The following is a 20625-nucleotide window of genomic DNA, read 5'->3' as shown; positions in this document are numbered from 1 at the left end:
ATGATCCCTCATAATAATTTCAATAAAGTGTTCCCCCTAACTGTGCATCGTTGCGACAGTTCGTTGTTTCGAAGCACCACGTGATGATCGGGTGTGATAGATTCCAACGTTCACATACAATGGGTGTAAGACAGATTTACACATGCAAACACTTAGGTTGACTTGACGAGCCTGGCATGTACAGACATGGCCTCGGAACATAGAAGACCGAAAGGTCGAACATGAGTCGTATAAAAGATACGATCAACATGAAGATGTTCACCGACGTTGACTAGTCCGTCTCACGTGATGATCGGACACGGCCTAGTTAACTCGGATCATGTTATACTTAGATGACTGGAGGGATGTCTATCTGAGTGGGAGTTCATTGAATAATTTGATTAGATGAACTTAATTATCATGAACTTAGTCTAAAATATTTGCAATATGTCTTGTAGATCAAATGGCCAACGTAGTCCTCAACTTCAACGCGTTCCTAGAGAAAACCAAGCTGAAAGACGATGGCAGCAACTACACGGATTGGGTCCGGAACCTGAGGATCATCCTCATAGCTGCCAAGAAAGATTATGTCCTACAAGCACCACTGGGTGACGCACCTGTTCTCCCTGCAGAACAATGCGTTATGAACGCTTGGCAGGCATGTACCGATGACTACTCCCTCGTTCAGTGCGGCATGCTTTACAGCTTAGAGCCGGGGCTCCAAAAACGTTTTGAGAGACACGGAGCATATGAGATGTTCGAAGAGCTGAAAATGGTTTTCCAAGCTCATGCCTGGGTCGAGAGATATCAAGTCTCTGACAAGTTCTTCAGCTGTAAGATGGAGGAAAACAGTTCTGTCAGTGAGCACATACTCACTATGTCTGGGTTGCATAACCGCTTGACTCATCTTGGAGTTAATCTCCCGGATGACGCGGTCATTGACAGAATCCTTCAGTCGCTTCCACCGAGCTACAAGAGCTTTGTGATGAACTTCAATATGCAAGGGATGGAAAAGACCATTCCTGAAGTATTTGCAATGCTGAAATCAGCAGAGGTAGAAGTCAAAAAGGAACATCAAGTGTTGATGGTGAATAAAACCACTAAGTTCAAGAAAGGCAAGGGTAAGAAAACCTTCAAGAAGGACGGCAAGGGAGTTGCCACGCCCGGCAAGCAAACTGCCGGGAAGAAGCCAAAGAGTGGACCCAAGCCCGAGACTGAGTGTTTTTATTGCAAGGGAAGTGGTCACTGGAAGTGGAACTGCCCCAAATACTTAGCGGACAAGAAGGCCGGCATCACGAAAGGTATATGTGATATACATGTAATTGATGTGTACCTTACCAGTACTCATAGTAGCTCTTGGGTATTTGATACCGGTGCAGTTGCTCACATTTGTAACTCAAAGCAGGAGCTGCGGAATAAACGGAGACTGGCGAAGGACGAGGTGACGATGCGCGTTGGGAATGGTTCCAAGGTTGATGTGATCGCCGTCGGCACGCTACCTCTACATTTACCTACGGGATTAGTTTTGAACCTCAATAATTGTTATTTAGTACCAAGTTTGAGCATGAACATTGTATCAGGATCTCGTTTAATATGAGATGGCTACTCATTTAAATCCGAGAATAATGGTTGTTCTATTTATATGAGAGATATGTTTTATGGTCATGCTCCGATGGTGAATGGTTTATTCTTAATGAATCTCGAGCGTAATGCTACACATATTCATAGTGTGAGTACCAAAAGATGTAAGATTGATAATGATAGTCCCACATACTTGTGGCACTGTCGCGTTGGTCACATAGGTGTCAAACACATGAAGAAGCTCCATGCAGATGGACTTTTAGAGTCTCTTGATTATGAATCATTTGACACGTGCCAACCATGCCTCATGGGTAAAATGACCAAGACTCCGTTCTCAGGAACAATGGAGCGAGCGACCAACTTATTGGAAATCATACATACTGATGTGTGCGGTCCAATGAGTGTTGAGGCTTGCGGTGGCTATCGTTATGTTCTCACCCTCACTGATGACTTGAGTAGATATGGGTATATCTATTTAATGAAACACAAGTCTGAGACCTTTGAAAAGTTCAAGGAATTTCAGAGTGAGGTTGAGAATCAACGTGACAGAAAAATCAAGTTCCTACGATCAGATCGTGGAGGAGAATACTTGAGTCATGAATTTGGCACACACTTAAGAAAATGTGGAATAGTTTCACAACTCACGCCTCCTGGAACACCTCAGCGTAATGGTATGTCCGAACGTCGTAATCGCACTCTATTAGATATGGTGCGATCTATGATGTCTCTTACCGATTTACCGCTATCTTTTTGGGGCTATGCTTTAGAGACTGCCGCATTCACTTTAAATAGGGCTCCGTCGAAATCCGTTGAGACGACACCGTATGAATTATGGTTTGGGAAGAAACCTAAGCTGTCGTTTCTAAAAGTTTGGGGATGCGATGCTTATGTCAAGAAACTTCAACCTGAAAAGCTCGAACCCAAGTCGGAAAAATGCGTCTTCATAGGACACCCTAAAGAAACTATTGGGTATACCTTCTACCTCAGATCCGAAGGCAAGATCTTTGTTGCCAAGAATGGATCCTTTTTAGAGAAAGAGTTTCTCTCGAAAGAAGTAAGTGGGAGGAAAGTAGAACTTGATGAAGTATTACCTCTTGAACCGGAAAATGGCGCAACTCAAGAAAATGTTCCTGAGGTGCCTGCACCGACTAGAGAGGAAGTTAATAATGATGATCAAGATACTTCTGATCAAGCTCCTACTGAAATTCGTAGGTCCACAAGGACACGTTCCGCACCAGAGTGGTACGGCAACCCTGTCTTGGAAATCATGTTGTTAGACAATGGTGAACCTTCGAACTATGAAGAAGCGATGGCGGGCCCAGATTCCGACAAATGGCTAGAAGCCATGAAATCCGAGATAGGATCCATGTATGAAAATGAAGTATGGACTTTGACTGACTTGCCTGTTGAGCGGCGAGCCCTAGAAAATAAATGGATCTTTAAGAAGAAGACAGACGCGGATGGTAATGTGACCATATGTAAAGCTCGGCTTGTCGCTAAGGGTTATCGACAAGTTCAAGGAGTTGACTACGATGAGACTTTCTCACCGGTGGCGAACCTAAAGTCCGTCCGAATCATGTTAGCAATTGCCGCATTCTATGATTATGAGATATGGCAAATGGACGTCAAAACGGCATTCCTTAATGGTTTCCTTAAGGAAGAATTGTATATGATGCAGCCGGAAGGTTTTGTCGATCCTAAGAATGCTAACAAGGTGTGCAAGCTCCAACGCTCGATTTATGGGCTGGTGCAAGCATCTCGGAGTTGGAACATTCGCTTTGATGAGATGATCAAAGCGTTTGGGTTTAGGCGGACTTATGGAGAAGCCTGCGTTTACAAAAAGTGAGTGGGAGCTCTGTAGCATTTCTCATATTGTATGTAGATGACATACTTTTGATGGGAAATGATATAGAACTTTTGGACAGCATTAAGGCCTACTTGAATAAGAGTTTTTCAATGAAGGACCTTGGAGAAGCTGCATATATATTAGGCATCAAGATCTATAGAGATAGATCAAGACGCCTCATAGGTCTTTCACAAAGCACATACCTTGATAAGATATTGAAGAAGTTCAATATGGATCAGTCTAAGAAGGGGTTCTTGCCTGTGTTGCAAGGTGTGAAATTGAGCTCAGCTCAATGTCCGACCACGGCAGAAGATATAGAAGAGATGAGCGTCATCCCCTATGCCTCAGCTATAGGTTCTATTATGTATGCCATGCTGTGTACCAGACCTGATGTAAACCTTGCCGTAAGTTTGGTAGGTAGGTACCAAAGTAATCCCGGCAAGGAACACTGGACATCGGTCAAGAATATCCTGAAGTACCTGAAAAGGACTAAGGAAATGTTTCTCGTTTATGGAGGTGACGAAGAGCTCGTCGTAAAGGGTTACGTCGACGCTAGCTTCGACACAGATCTGGATGACTCAAAGTCACAAACCGGATACGTGTATATTTTGAATGGTGGGGCAGTAAGCTAGTGCAGTTGCAAGCAGAGCGTCATGGCGGGATCTACATGTGAAGCGGAGTACATGGCAGCCTCGGAGGCAGCACATGAAGCAATTTGGGTGAAGGAGTTCATCACCGACCTAGGAGTCATACCCAATGCGTCGGGGCCAATCAAACTCTTCTGTGACAACACTGGAGCTATTGCACTTGCCAAGGAGCCCAGGTTTCACAAGAAGACCAGGCACATCAAGCGTCGCTTCAACTCCATTCGTGAAAATGTTCAAGATGGAGACATAGATATTTGTAAAGTACATACAGACCTGAATGTAGCAGATCCGTTGACTAAACCTCTCCCTAGAGCAAAACATGATCAACACCAGAATTCCATGGGTGTTCGATTCATCACAATGTAACTAGATTATTGACTCTAGTGCAAGTGGGAGACTGTTGGAAATATGGCCTAGAGGAAATAATAAAAGCACTATTATTATATTTCCTTGTTCATGATAATTGTCTTTTATTCATGCTATAATTGTGTTATCCGGAAATCGTAATACATGTGTGAATAATAGACACCAACATGTCCCTAGTAAGCCTCTAGTTGACTAGCTCGTTGATCAACAGATAGTCATGGTTTCCTGACTATGGACATTGGATGTCATTGATAACGAGATCACATCATTAGGAGAATGATGTGATGGACAAGACCCAATCCTAAACATAGCACAAGATCGTATAGTTCGTTTGCTAGAGTTTTCCAATGTCAAGTATCTTTTCCTTAAACCATGAGATCGTGTAACTCCCGGATACCGTAGGATTACTTTGGGTATATCAAACATCACAATGTAACTGGGTGACTATAAAGGTATACTACGGCTATCTCCGAAAGTGTTTGTTGGGTTGACACGTCAAGACTGGGATTTGTCACTCCGTACGACGGAGAGGTATCACTGGGCCCACTCGGTAATGCATCATCATTATGAGCTCAAAGTGACCAAGTGTCTGGTCACAGGATCATGCATTACGGTACGAGTAAAGTGACTTGCCAGTAACGAGATTGAACGAGGTATTGGGATACCGACGATCGAATCTCGGGCAAGTAACATACCGATTGACGAAGGGAATTGTATACGGGGTTGCTTGAATCCTCGACATCGTGGTTCATCCGATGAGATCATCGAGGAGCATGTGGGAGCCAACATGGGTATCCAGATCCCGCTGTTGGTTATTGACCGGAGAGCAATCTCGGTCATGTCTACATGTCTCCCGAACCCGTAGGGTCTACACACTTAAGGTTCGGTGACGCTAGGGTTGTAGGGATATGTATATGCAGTAACCCGAATGTTGTTCGGAGTCCCGGATGAGATCCCGGACGTCACGAGGAGTTCCGGAATGGTCCGGAGGTAAAAAATTATATATAGGAAGTGCTATTTCGGCCATCGGGACAAGTTTCAGGGTCACCAGTATTGTACCGGGACCACCGGAAGGGTCCCGGGGGTCCACCGGGTGGGGCCACCTATCCCGGAGGGCCCCATGGGCTGACTTGGGAAGGGATCCAGCCCAAAGTGGGCTGGGGCGCCACTTCCCCCTAGGGCCCATGCGCCTAGGGTGGGGAAACCCTAAAGGGGGGCGCCCCCTTGCTTGGGGGGCAAGCCCCCCACCCCTTGGCCGCCGCCCCCTAGGAGATTGCATCTCCTAGGGCCGGCGCCCCCCCTAGGCCCCCTATATATAGTGGGGGGGAGGAAGGGCCTCACACCCATGCCCTGCGCCTCTCTCTCCCTCTCCAACACCTCCTCCTCCTCCATAGAGCTTAGCGAAGCCCTGCCGGAGTACTGCAGCTCCACCACCACCACGCCGTCGTGCTGCTGCTGGAGCCATCTTCCTCAACCTCTCCTTCCCCTTGCTGGATCAAGAAGGAGGAGATGTTACGCTGACCGTACATGTGTTGAACGCGGAGGTGCCGTCCGTTCGGCGATAGGATCTCTGGTGATTCGGATCACGTCGAGTACGACTCCCTCATCCCCGTTCTTTGGACGCTTCCGCTCGCGATCTAAAAGGTACGTAGATGCATCCAATCACTCGTTGCTAGATGAACTCATAGATGGATCTTGGTGAAACCGTAGGAAATTTTTTGTTTTCTACAACGTTCCCCAACACCGATTACCCGATAAGTACCCGGTACCCCCCGAAACACTTCCGGTGTCCGAATACTATCGTCCTATATATCAATCTTTACCTATTGACCATTTTGAGACTCCTCGTCATGTTCGCGATCTCACCCAGGACTCCAAACAACATTCGGTCACCAAATCACATAACTCATATAATACTATATCGTCATCGAACGTTAAGAGTGCGGACCCTACAGGTTCGAGAACTATGTAGACATGACCGAGACACCTCTCCGGTCAATAACCAATAGCGGAACTTGGATGCCCATATTGGCTCCTACATATTCTATGATATCGGTCGAATCACTATGACAACATACGTAATTCCCTTTGTCCATCAGTATGTTACTTGCCCGAGATTCGATCGTCGGTATCTTCATACCTAGTTCAATCTCGTTACCGGCAAGTCTCTTTACTCATTCTGTAATACATCACCTTGTGACTAACTCCTTAGTCTTTTGCTTTCAAGCTTATGATGTGTATTACCGAGAGGTCCCAAAGATACCCCTCCGATACTCGGAGTGACAAATCCTAATCTCGATCTATGCCAACTCAACAAACACCTTCGGAGATACCTGTAGAGCATCTTTATGATCACCCAATTACGTTGTGAAATTTGATAGCACACAAGGTATTCCTCTGGTATCTGGGAGTTGCATAATCTCATAGTCGAAGGAATATGTATTTGACATGAAGAAAGCAATAGCAATAAAACTGAACGCTCATTATACTAAGCTAACTGATGGGTCTTGTCCATCACATAATTCTCCTAATGATGTGATCCTGTTATCAAATGACAACACATGTCGATGGTTAGGAAACATTAACCATCTTTGATCAACGAGCTAGTCTAGTAGAGACTCACTAGGGACACAGTATTTGTTTATGTATCCACACATGCATTTAGGTTTCCGATCAATACAATTCTAGCATGAATAATAAACCTTTATCATGAATAAGGAAATATAAATAAAAAGCTTATTATTGCCTCTAGGGCATATTTTCTTCAATGACCTCTTTGAAAAGCGGTTGATGCCATGTCAGAACAGGAGTGATCAATCATCTCAAGTATCAGTAGGTTTTGGTCCCATGATATTCCAAGCGTAGACTGATGACCCACAAGTATAGGGGATCCATCGTAGTCCTTTCGATAAGTAAGAGTGTCGAACCCGACGCGGAGCAGAAGGAAATGACAAGTGGTTTTCAGCAAGGTAATGTCTGCAAGCACTGAAATTGTAAGTAGCGAGTAGTTTGATAGCAAGATAGTTTGTAACGAGCAAGTAATGATAATAGTAACAAAACAAGGTAGCACAATCCTTTTGAGGCAAAGGACAGGCCAAAATGGTCTCTTATGATAAGCAAAGCGTTCTTGAGGGTACACGGGAATTTCATCTAGTCACTTTCATCATGTTGGTTTGATTTGTGTTCGCTACTTTGATAATTTGATATGTGGGTGGATCGGTGCTTAGGTGTTGTTCTTACTTGAACAAACCTCCCACTTATGTTTAACCCCCTCGCAAGCATCCACAACTATGAGAAAAGTATTAAGAATAAATTCTAACCATAGCATTAATCTTTTGGATCCAATCGGCCCCTTACAGAATAGCCATAAACTAGGGTTTAAGCTTTTGTCACTCTCGGAACCCATCATCTAATAACTAATCCACGATGCATTCCCTTAGGTCCAAATATGGTGAGGTGTCATGTAGTCGACGTTCACATGACACCACTAAGGGAATCACAACATACATACTATCAAAATATCGAACACATATCAAGTTCACATGATTACTTGCAACAAGATTTCCCCCGTGACCTCAATCACAAACGTAACTACTCACAAATGATAATCATGCTCAAGATCAGAGGGGTATTAAATAGCATATTGGATCTGAACATATAATCTTCCACCAAATCTATAGTTCCGGTGCAAAGATTGAACACAAGAGATGAACTAGGGTTTGAGAGGAGATGGTGTTGTTGAAGATGTTGATGGAGATTGCCCTCCCCAAGATGGGAGAGTTGTTGGTGATGATGATGACGATGATTTCCCCCTCCAGGAGGGAAGTTCCCTCGGCGGAATCGCACCGCCGGAGGGCAAAAGTGCTACTGCCCAAGTTCTGCCTCGATACGGCGGCGCTTTGTCCCAAAAGTCCTCTCCTTATTTTTTCTAGGTCAAAATGACTTATATACCAGAAGATGGGCACCGGACGTGGGCTGGGCTGAGCACAACGCACCAGCGCGCCTGGGGGCCCAGGCGCGCCCTGGTGACTTGTGCTCACCAGGTGCCCCCCTCCGGTAGTTATGTGCTCCAGTATTTCTTATTTATTCAATAAAACATCCTATTGACATTTCAGCTCATTTGGAGTTGTGCAGAATAGGTAGCCTGACGTAGCTTTTTCAGATTCAGATTTCCAGCTGCCAGAATTCTCCCTCTTTGTGTGTACCTTGCAAATTATGAGATAAAAGACATTAGAATTACTCCAAAAAGCATTATTATGCATAAAAACATTATAAATAACAGTAGGTAAACATGATGCAAAATGGACGTATCATAGACAAGCATGTTGAACTGAAATCACATTGAAAGAAAAGGTGCTTGTACGTTTCTAGATCTTGAGAGTTGCAAGTTAGTCACGAATGATTATTTCCTGGAATTGTCTTCTAAATAGCATATCGCTAGTGTTGATTCTGCCCATAAACATAAGTCACGCAAAAACTTTGTGGCGCATAATACATTTTGTTTTCCATATATCTGTGATATGCTTCGGTGCTTGACAATTCCTAAAAATGAATTTGTAATACTTCCTGGGATTATATACTATGTCACCCTAACAGAGAATCCATTCATCCTTGGACATGTGATTAAGTTGGAGATTGTTGATAGTACCGACTAGAGAGTCTAGTTCAACTCTAGCCTCCATATATAGATAGTGGCAGAGCAAAATGGTGCTCGGGGCTGGGATCAGAGTGAAGTTAAACTAGTGAAATATCTTCATTGAGAGCAAAGGAGAAAAAATGTTGATGATAATTCATGATGAGCTCATTATTGTGCCTAAGATCTTTCCATAAGAGAACTGGGTCACTAGTTGCAGGTATGAAGGTAGTAATGTCTCTGTAAACATCCATTAAGGAGAACACGTCTCTCCACCAAAGAGAACCACAACTTTTCTTAGCATGGGGAGGAGTTAAGTCGAATAAGCATTCCAAACCAACATAACCCAGGGCACATCCTCTTTGTGAATGAATTTATGCAAGAATTTCAGTAATAGTACTTTGTTTTGAACCTTTAAGTCTATTATTCCAGGACCTCCTTTATGTTTTGGGGGACAGAGACCAAATCCCAGGAAGGCAAAGAATGTGTTCTGGCATCTCTATCAATTAATTTCCTCCATATACAATGCCTTCGGGAACGATCAAATGCATCAATAATCTTCATTGGAATTTTGAGGACACACATGGCAACGGATAGAATTGACGAGAGAGCTGAATTTATGAGCTGCAATCACTCTCCATAAGATGGCCAGATGGCAGTAGCCGTGAGACGTCTCTCAATCCGATCTAGAAGAGGCATTAAGTCAAGCACCGAAGGGCGTGTGGTTCTAAGAGGTAGGCTGAGATATTTGAAGGGCATCGTCCCAGTTTGGCAGCCCAAGACTGAGGCAAGTTCAATCATCTTGTCATTAGTCACATTAATTGGGAGTATCTGGGATTTGGAGTAATTGATTTTGAGGCAAGTGGCACATGCATAAGGAGCATCTTGATTGTGTGTAACTCATGTTGGGATGCCTGCAGAACTATCAATGTCACGTATGCGTATTGAATGACCAGGAAGTCTTCCGAGGCAGGCTGATTTATTGGGGAGTTGAAGCATTCCTTCCGACCAAGCTCAATTAACTAATGGTTGGAATAGATTCACAGCCAAGGCAAGTAATAGAGGAGAAATTGGATCACCTTGTCTGACACCGCGACAACGTTTAAATTCTTTCCCAGTGACACCATTTAGTAGTGTTGATGATGATCCGAAATTCAGAAGCTTTTCAATCCACATGCACCACTGATCATCAAAACCCTTCTCTTTTAACATGTCTATGATGAAGGAATGCTCCATTGTATCAAACACTTTCTCAAAATCGAGTTTTAGCACCACAATTTCCTTTCCCGAGTGCTTGCACGGGTATAAATGTTCATAGGCCCATCCCAAACAATCCTGGATTGTTCTAGATTTAATAAAACGGTATTGATTCCTATGAACCAATTTGAAAATCCAAGAATGCAAACCACATTATGTCGCCGACCATCCTGTTTAAACACTTGGAAATGTTTTGCCGAGTGCCCCACAGAATGAACTTGGTAAAGTTAGCTTCGCTTGAGGGGGGGGTGCGTATGCCGAGCCCCTTGGCCGAGTGTACTGGTTACCCGACAAAATGTGGATTCTAGTAGTGATAGGTCTCTTGAGTTAGTAGTAAGCTAGAACTAAATACACATATTGTTGTTAGCTTTCCATTGCGATTAGACTTGGGCTCACCTTAATCCATTTATCATTATATAGGTTTGTCACCGAAAGTAGTTGATCATATACGGTTTACGATTAATGCGTTCAAATTCTTAGAACTCTATTATGATGCGTGTGTCGTGACTTGGGAAGTCGTGATGCATGCATGCACTAACAAGCCCAACCACACGAATGCCGTCCCACTTCCTCTTTATGATATTTGTGTTGCTCTCTCGCTTCATATTTCTTCTCCAATTTATTGGTTTGTTTTGGCCGACTAGATTGCCATGGGAAGAGATGCTTTGTAATGGGTTTCATCTTACGGTGCTCAATTCCAGTGACAAAAGGGGACATGACAGGTATGTATCGTTGCTATTAAGAGTAACAAGATGGAATTTATTCATACGTGAGTTTATCTTATCTACATCATGTCATCTTGCTTAACGTGTTACTCCGTTTTCTCATGATCTTAATACACTAGATGCATGCTGGATAGCGGTCGATGTGTGGAGGCAAGAGTCGGTCTACTTGTCTCGGACGTGATGCTTATGTATGATCATTGCCTTGGATATCGTCATAATTATTTGCTTTTCTATCAATTGCCCAACAGTAATTTGTTTACCGACCATATGATATTTTCTTGAGAGAAACCTCTAGTGAAAACTATGGCCCCCGGGTCTATCTTTTATCATATATTAAAACCAAAAATACCTTACTGTAAATTTTCTTTTAATTATATTATTTTGTATTTTTGTCCGATCCATCTATCAGAAACATCACAATTTAATCTTGCTCATAACCGTTGAGGGATTGTCAATGTGATGGCCTGGCTTATTAGGGATGATAGACTACTCATATCAATAAGGAATTCCCTCTTTTCCGGGAGCCCATTCGGACAGAACTCCAAAGTTAAGCGTGCTCAGCTTGGAGTAGTGTCAGGATGGGTGACCGACCGGGAAGTTGCTCCCGGGTGTGCATGAGTGAGGACAAAGTGCGCAGAAAAGACTAGTATTGTTCTGTGGCAGTCTAGATCCCGCCAGGAGTAACGACCACCGGCGGGTGTGTCCGGGGTGTTACAAGTTGGTATCAGAGCCGACCCTCGCGGCTACATGGATGGTTGCAGACAGGTGTGTGGTCATGTTGTTCTTGACGTTTGTGACCCGTCGTGGCACACAGCATGGCACATGTATTGGACTGGAAGCACAGACGTATTTGCCAAGAGGGAACGTTCCTGTGGCCCGACGAGGACGTCAGTTCCTCTGAGTGGGGGTGTATGTGATGGTCTGACTTATTAGGGATGATAGACTACTCATATCAATAAGGAATTCCTTCTTTTCCGGGAGCCCATTCGAACAGAACTTGCTCCCAGGTGCGCATAAGTGAGGACAAAGTGCGCAGAAAAGACTAGTATTGATCTGTGAGGCCAGTCTAGATCCCGCCAGGAGTAACGACCACCGGTGGGTGTGTCCGGGGCGTTACAGTCAACCCCTCTTTGCGCATTGGGTTGTAAGTATTTATTATTTGTGTGCAGGTGATGTTAACGAGTCGTTGTTTGTTTCTCCTACTGGATTGATAACTTCATTTCATAACATTGATATAAGGTACTCCTTCTGTTTCATAATGTAGTGCGTATAAATTTTTTGAAAAGTCAAACTTTAAAATTTTTGACCAAGTTTTTAGAGATAACTATTTATATCTAAAATAGTAGATATATAAAGTATGAAAGTTTAGCTTATAATGAATCTAATGATTTAAGTTTGGCATTCTGGATGTAAATGTTTTTTCTATAAATTATTAAAGTTTGTGATGCTTGACTTTTCAAAAATCTATATGCACATAAAACAGAGGAAGTAATAATAACCGATCTTTGTTGTTGGTGCGGGTGGGCGTCGTGTAGTTGCTGGTAAAGCTAAACTACATGTGATCGCGACTTTTGGCCGCCTGTGACGTGGATGGATGCATGCATGCATGTCTCCAACGGTGCAGATCTGTCTAGGATCAATTTCGTACGTAATTGGCTGAGTGAAGTCTAATCTAAAACAAAACTTAATGTTATCGAGGTCGACGTAAATGAGCTCTTACCTTCAAATTCATAAAGTTGATACTCTGTATTTGCAAATCCGAGTCAATCCAAACCCTATATGAATAAAATCTTGTTTGTTGTAATCGGAAAGGAGCCATCCCTGCCGGAATAAAATCTCTTCCTCGCAGGTAGACGATCCTGGGCTCGCCTCCAGATGATGTCCTGATGGGCGTGTCGGAGGGGGTCAGGTGGGCGGAGCCAGGGGGGACAAGAGGGGCCTGGTCCCCCCAACAATCAACAATTTTAGTAACAGCGATGAGTAATTAACAACGAGATTAGATCAATATATGTACTCGCCCCCCCCCCCTCCCTCTCCCTATACTTGAATCCTGGCTCCGCCACTGGTCGGCCGTGGACCCCATCCCACAAGAGCTCCTGGGCATGTCCAATCCTGACGACGTGCATGGCCGATGGCGCTATCTTGACTAGAGGAGGTGACGGCTGGGGCCGCGCCGGCGAGCGACTGCTGCTCGATCGTCCAAGCAAGAAAAATATCAGGCATCACAAGGTCCTATTGCAATTCATTGGTGTGCGGCCTCTTGCATGCGGGTGTCCAGAAGAGATCATCTAATCGATCAAGCCAGATGTGCATGGCCGACAGCGCTATCTTGACTCACGTGCATTGAAGTACTTTTTTCCTTTGAAAAATATAAATATATGAACATTCTTTTGGCTACTTCACAGTTTTCTATGTTTCGTAAAAGGGAAACGTTTCCCCACAGTGCGCCGGCCGAGCGTTTCGGCCAGTCGCGTGTGAGTCGGGCGCGTGGAATTGGATCGTGCTGGATCCTTTCACGCAGGAGGGTGCCACGACCACGGCCCATGTGGGCTGGCCGGCCCATGCTCGCGTTTCGCTAGCCGTATCCTCTCACGCGGGTGTCTCTGCTTTCTCTGTCTCTCGATCCCATCTCTTCTTTTTGCTTCATGGCGACGGCGAGCCGCGACGACCTCGGTGATGTGCAACGGAGGTGAGCCGCGACGACCTCGGTGATGTGCAACGGAGGCGAGGCGATGTGCGATGGGGGAGCCACCACACATCTGGTTGCAGCCGCACCTCTGGCGAGCTCCGCCATGGCCGTTGACGCCTCGTGCTGGAACCAACGCCACCCATGCTAAAACCAGCCACCGTGATTGCTGGAACCGGCATCATTTTTTGCTACAACCGATGAGTTTTTTGCTGGAACCGGCATCCCGTACAGACTTCGGTGACCCTCGACCGAACGGTGGCAGAGGCATTGCAGAACCTGTTGCACGCGCTCATGCTACAACCGCTAACCAAAAAGCTTCAAACAAGATGAAAAAAAGTTTCAACCAGATATATGAAAAGCTGCAAGCAGTCATTGCCATGGCGGAATGCTACAACCCTCGACATAAAATGCTACAACCGTCTTCGTTTTTTGCTGGAACTAACCAAATTTTGCTGCCATGTCTTTTTGCTGGAATCATTTTTGTACCACTTTTTTGCTACAACAGTCTTGTTTTTTTGCTACTACCGGCATTGTCGTTTGTTACATCCTTTTTCATGAGATTGTCGAGACCCTGCGACTGTATGTTTTGCTACAACCTTTGTACAGTTTTTACTTCAACCTTGTGTATTTTTTGCTACTACTAGAGATGCCTCTAGCTGGACCACAAGTTGTTTTTGCTACAACCGTTTTGTTGTTTGCTGCAATCAGTGTCAATTTTTGCTACCACCGGCTTCTTTGATTTTTCTGAAACCAGTGCTCGATTTTTTATTTCTTGCTACCACTAGCGTTTCAGATTTGCTGGAACAAGCTTCAATTTTTGCTACCATCAGGTTTTTGGTTTGTTGGAATAGCGTCGATTTTTTTTCTAATTTTGCTACCAACGTTTTATTGGTTTTTGCTGAAACCGTCAAGAATTTTTGCTACGGTCGGTGAATTTTTTTGCTGCGACCGACAAATTAAGAACGAGGAACAACACGAGCTCTACGACAGGTGCTGTGGCCGGCGACGTGCGGCTCTGTGAGCCGCGGGGGGGCTCGCTGGAGATGCGCCGTGGGGGCCTTGCTGGAGCTGGGCCTCGCCGGAGATGCGTCGTGGGGGCCTTGCTGGAGCTGGACCTCGCCAGAGATGCGCCGCGGGGCCTTGCTGGAGCTGTGCGGTGCTGCGAGCCGCGGGGATCTCGCCGGAGATGCGCCGTGCTGCGAGCCACAAAGGATCTCGCCAGAGATGCGCCGTGCTGCGAGCCACATGGGATCTTGCCGGAGATGCGCCACGGGGCCCGAAGAAGAAGAAGCTGGGGTGATTTTTTTTGCTCCAGATCCAACCGTCGCGTGGCTCGCATCGAGCGGCTATGGCTGGACCGGCCGAAAGTTTCGGCCGGTGCGCCGGCGCCTAGCGGTGCCCTTCGTAAAATGCATGTAACTAAAATAGCAAATTACCTAGTATTAATGTACAGTACACAACATCCGGAAGCAAACGGAACTCTAACTTTTCCTTCGTAGGTTAACGGACCGTGACCGGTCACTCAAATACTCGATAACACAACCTGATATCTCAAATTAGAAATCTCAAATTCATACTATTACATGTAACATAAACCTAATCTTAAGCGGAGCTCGTCCGGCTCCGTCATGCTTATGTTCGGCGGCCGGCTATGCCTCTCAAAGTTTTGGTCCGGTCGCCTACGAGCTAGAGTAGGGCATGAGACACGGACCGACTCACGGAACTCAAGGCGCCGCTGTCTCCCATGCCCTATTCTACCTCGTCGAAGCCTGGTACCCTGACGGTGACGGTAGACGCGAGACTGATGATGGACCCGTCCCGGGAGGAGCCAGCGACATCCACCATGACGCGGTTGTGCGCATAGATTGGCGCACCATACTGGGTGTTGGAGAATGTGACTCCGCCTCGCCAATGTCCATCATCGCAAGAGCTGCCATCGTCTCCCGCGTCCGTTGCCTCGCGCCTGACGACGCCCATGCGTCCACCTCCGCCTCGGTGTGCCAACAGAGGGGTTGCGCGTTCGCCACCGCGTTCGGACGCCAGACAGACAGCACCGCCTTCGGCGAGGCAGCGGCAACACACCTGGCAGCGGATCCATGCGTCATTTGGGCGGATACAATGGATTCCCGACGAAAGGAGTCCGAGCGCTGCTGTCAGGCGGCCTCCTCCCGGGAGCGGCGGAGCGCAAGCCGGACGGTCATTTTCTTCTCGAGGCCACGTGGGAGCTCGGGGTCGGCGGATCTGAAGGTGTAAGACTCCGATCCGCTGCCTGGCATGCCGAAGATTGTCGGACAGGAGGTTGGGTGGCGAAGTGGAGTAGAGTGGAGTGTTTTAGGATTTTGTCTGATGAGCGGATGGGAACGAATATACATAGGGTCGGATGGGCCAGCGTGGGTCGGATTCGACATGGCGGACGCGCCCGGTCATATGCCCAGGCCACCCTATATCCGTCCTATATTTAAGCAAAATATGAGGGGTGTCAGTTAGCCTAGACGTTTGAGACCAGCTTTAATTAGACGCCGTCTAGGTTGGATTTTTTTTTAACCGGTCACTCACCGGGTCGTCTGCCTGGCGTATATGAGGAGTTTAGAGTGTCCGGCTATAGATGCTCCGAGGCCCATACTAGTAATACCTTTGCCAGAATTAAGTGCAACCATGTCGACATATATGCATGCTTTTGAGCATCGATCAACAGCAACTACATGGAGTACGAAATTGATGTGCACACGACATGTTATGCCTGATGTGCATTCGACGCAAACTCTACACCGTGCGATTGCCTAGCATCACATTTACAAATGGCCTGATGGGAAACGTCGACTAAGTATCGTGTGAAAAGGGTCAGCTGTATAGCAATGCTCGAGTACGAAATTTTTAGCTGGCTAGTGCACGAACAAGATCCGATGCATGTGATGGGACAGCCACGCTTTGGCTCGAAAGCGACATTACATGGCCACTAGTTCCCTGCATACACGTCACGCTGTGGCCGCCACCACTTGTCAAAAAAGTAGTAACTCGCTCGACCATCTTTTGATGATTTGCACGTCCGAACCTACAATTCTTTGTCGTGATCTCTTGCAGAGCAAATCATGGCTCGTGTTTCCGTACACATAGACTTTTCGGCCGGTAATGAGAAATGTTAAACTCTTCATATAGTACTTCATCCGTTCTAAAATATAATGCGCCCGCGCTCTTCAATGTTTAACTTTAACCATAAATTTAACCAACAAGACTGGTTGTGACGGGAACGGAAATTATATAATTGAAATCTTCTTTTGAATACGAATTCACTGGTATAACTTTTGCTTCCGCCGCAGTCGGCCTCATTAATTAAATTTATGATCAAAGTTGAAGCACGGGAACCGATGACGCACTATATTTTAAAACGGAGGGAGTATATCGTGTCTTGCATGCATGCATAAAAATTCTCAGCGTGAAAAATTATTAACAGAGTAATGTTGGCCCTACCTAAAATTTGGTACGTGGTTTACGTCACGAGTAACAACGTGGAAGGTTTTAACAGGTAGGGGAAATGGGACCCGCATTTTTTTAGGGAGACCCGGAGGTTTAGATTGGAAATTTACACAGGCCTTTGTAGCCTGTTTTCCGTAGGTGTAGGATTATCGTTATTAACTGGTCAGCTCAGCCAAATGGGCCACTTTCGTGGAGTAAAAGAGGAAGTACATATGATCCCGTGGCCACAGGTTCTCACCTCCCCGCTGGCTTGATCGCGAAGCTAATCCATCAGTCTCATGCATGCTTGCTTGCATGGGCCGGTCTGCCCCGTCAAGGAATGCACATAGTAGGTATCCTCTTGTCGAGTAAATGGTTTGAATCTACATCATGTCAGATGCTGGTTTATTAGAGCATCTCCAGCCGTTGGCCTCTCAAAAAGCATAAAAATCACCGTTTGGGGACAAGCCGGCGGTATAATCGGCTCTGGGGGCGGTTGGGCACCCAGCCATCGCCCCCAGGTGCCGATATCAACTCATTTTTGGCCGCTTTTCGGCCCACTTTCGGTGATAAAAGGCCAGATATCGGCGCGAATCGGCCCATATTCGACGTGGTTCGGCGTGACTTCTCAACATAAGTAATTTTTCTATCACATAGTTCATCACAGAAAATCAATAAAAATCAAATATTTCAACAAATAGTTCAACAAATAAAAACTCATATCCATCACACGTCGAGCTAGGTGTCGCCCTTGATCCTCTGTAGGTGCTCCACTAGATCTTGCTGCAGTTGTTAATGCACCTATGGGTGTCGGATCTCCTGACACATATTGAGGTAGGCAGTCCAGGTTGCCGGTAGCTGGTGATCAACTTGGGTAAGAGGACCCTACCTGTAGTATGGTTTAGTGTCAAACACTCGCTCTTCCGGCTCGCTCTCAATGATTATATTGTGCAAGATGACACAACAAGTCATGATCTCCCATATTTGATCTTTCGAGCAGGTCTGAGCAGGGTACCGGACAACCGCAAATCGAGATTGAAGCACACCAAATGCCCGCTCGACATCCTTCCTGCAAACCTCCTGAACCTTGGCAAAGTGAGACTTCTTACCTCCTGGCATAGCGTTTGAGATAGTCTTTACAAATGTAGACCATCTCAGATAGATGCCATCAGCTAGGTAGTACCCCTTATTGTAGTGCCGCCCATTGAACTCGAAGTTCACCGGAGGAGAATGACCTTCAACAAGCTTGGCAAAGACAGGGGAGCACTGCAGCATGTTGATGTCATTGTGAGTTCCTGGCATACCAACGAAGGAGTGCCAAATTCAGAGGTCCTGTGTGGCCACCGCCTCAAGTACCACACTGCAACCGCCTTTGGCGCCTTTGTACATCCCTTGCCGAGCAAATGGGCAGTTCTTTCATTTTCAATGCATGCAATCGATGCTTCCAAGCATCTCAGGAAATCCTCTTGCTGCATTCTATGCTAGGATCCGAGCAGTGTCTTCCGCAATGGGTGTTTGCAAGTATTGCGGTCCAAACACTGCCACCACTGCCCTGCAGAACTTGTAGAAACACTCAATGGTCGTGGACTTGGCCATATGCCAATAGTCGTCGAGTGAATCACCGGCAGCTCCGTATGCAAGCATCCTCATCACTATCTGCACTTCTGGATTGAGGTGAATCCAAGTTTGCCGGTGCAATTTTTCTTGCACTTGAAGTAGCTGTCGAACTCCCGAATGGAATTCACAATCCTGAGGAAAAGCTTTTGACTCATCCGATTACGGCGCCGAAATACTTTGTCGCTGTTTAGTGGAGCATCGGCGAAGTAGTCGGAGTAGAGTATGCAGTAGCCTTCCAGACGATGCTGGTTCTTTGTTTTCATCCGTCCCGGCGCCGAGCCACCTCGTCGCGGCTTTTCATTGCTCGCGAGCAGGCCGACGAGGGCGGCGAGGACCATGAGATGTTCCTCTTCCTGGACGTTGGCCTCGGCTTCCTCCTCCAGCAGCGCGGCGAGCGCCTCCTCGTCGTCCGAATCCATTGCCGAGCAGGCAAATCGCCAAACATCTTGCAGGCGTGGTGGGCGCATACCCGCCGGTACACTGCCCTGTGCGGCCGGAACACCGAAAAATCGCCCGGACGATGGTGGAGAGGCTACCGCGGCGAAACCTCCTCTCTTTTCCGGCGGGAAATGGCCTATCTAGCAGTGGTGGGCAGTGGGCGGCGCCGGGATCGACAGGGTGGCGGCCGAGCGCGCGGGGGTGGGAGGCGAATCTGGATGATTGGTTTGACTTTTTGCCAAACAGTGTGCACAGGCATGTTTTTCCCTTAACACTTTTTGCCGAACGCCCCCCATTGTGCCGGGTTTGACCTGCGATCGTCGGGCCCAAAAACAGGCCGAGCCGGCGGATTTCGGCGTCTTGGGGTGACTGGGGTGTTTTTTCGACGCCGGCCCGTAAAAAGTCGCCTGGGGGGCCTGTTGGGGGCGCGGTTGGGGTTGCTCTTACGGATGGAATATATGATCAAACATGAATGTAAAATAGTCTGAATAATGAAGCCTATAAACATATGAAGTATAAAGGGAGTTTATTTTGTCATGGCAAGTGCACACACGGGGGCTCGTTTTATTCCATACGTGAAAGGTGAAATGTTCCTAATTAACCAAGCATGCATCGGAACGATTGTATGTAGTTAATCATGCGCTGTACTGTCATCGACGGTCAGTTGCTAGTAAAGTATTACTATTACTCTTTCTTCTCGAGGACCCCCACCCCCCGCGCGCTCAAAAAGAACATATGTATTTTCGACCTGCAAAACGAAAAGATTTCAAGCCAAAACTAAAGTGATTTTAATATCTGTCACAGAATTTCTGACTTTCAGTTTAAGAAAGCCCAAGTTTCAACTACAAAAACATTGTGTTTCGATAACTTTATAGAAAGAAAACCCATGTATATCAGTGAGAACTTGTTCATATGCCCAAATACCACATCAAATATTTGGATTCCAAATATGCAACTAGAATTTTCCACCGGGCACACAGATTAATCAACACCGTCACCATCAAGTGGTTGTTGAAAAATACAATTTTGCCCTTAACACTTGATTGTGTTTCTTTAGACCTTATTTTCTTTAATACTGTACAATCAAAGTTGCGCACATACTCGAGCATGCACGCACCCTTATAAACGCATGCACGCACACCCTATCCTATGAGCACCTTTAAGAAATTGAGCCGGCACATTATCTTGAGATTGACGGAGACGCCGCAGGCGCCTTCTAGTTGACTGGAACTTTTCCTCTTATTGAACACACATCGCCGGAAGGCTTAAGATAAATCCAGAAAAATGCGAGCATCAATGTCAAATTAGGATTTAAACTCTGATGCGCAGAGGATACCATTGTCCTTCTAACCATCAAACCACAGATTGATTCACTTCTTTAGACTTTATGATGT

This window comes from Triticum urartu, chromosome 3 (assembly GCF_003073215.2).
Source record: "Triticum urartu cultivar G1812 chromosome 3, Tu2.1, whole genome shotgun sequence".
NCBI lineage: Eukaryota > Viridiplantae > Streptophyta > Magnoliopsida > Poales > Poaceae > Triticum > Triticum urartu.
Note: the sequence above shows the minus strand (reverse complement) of the source record.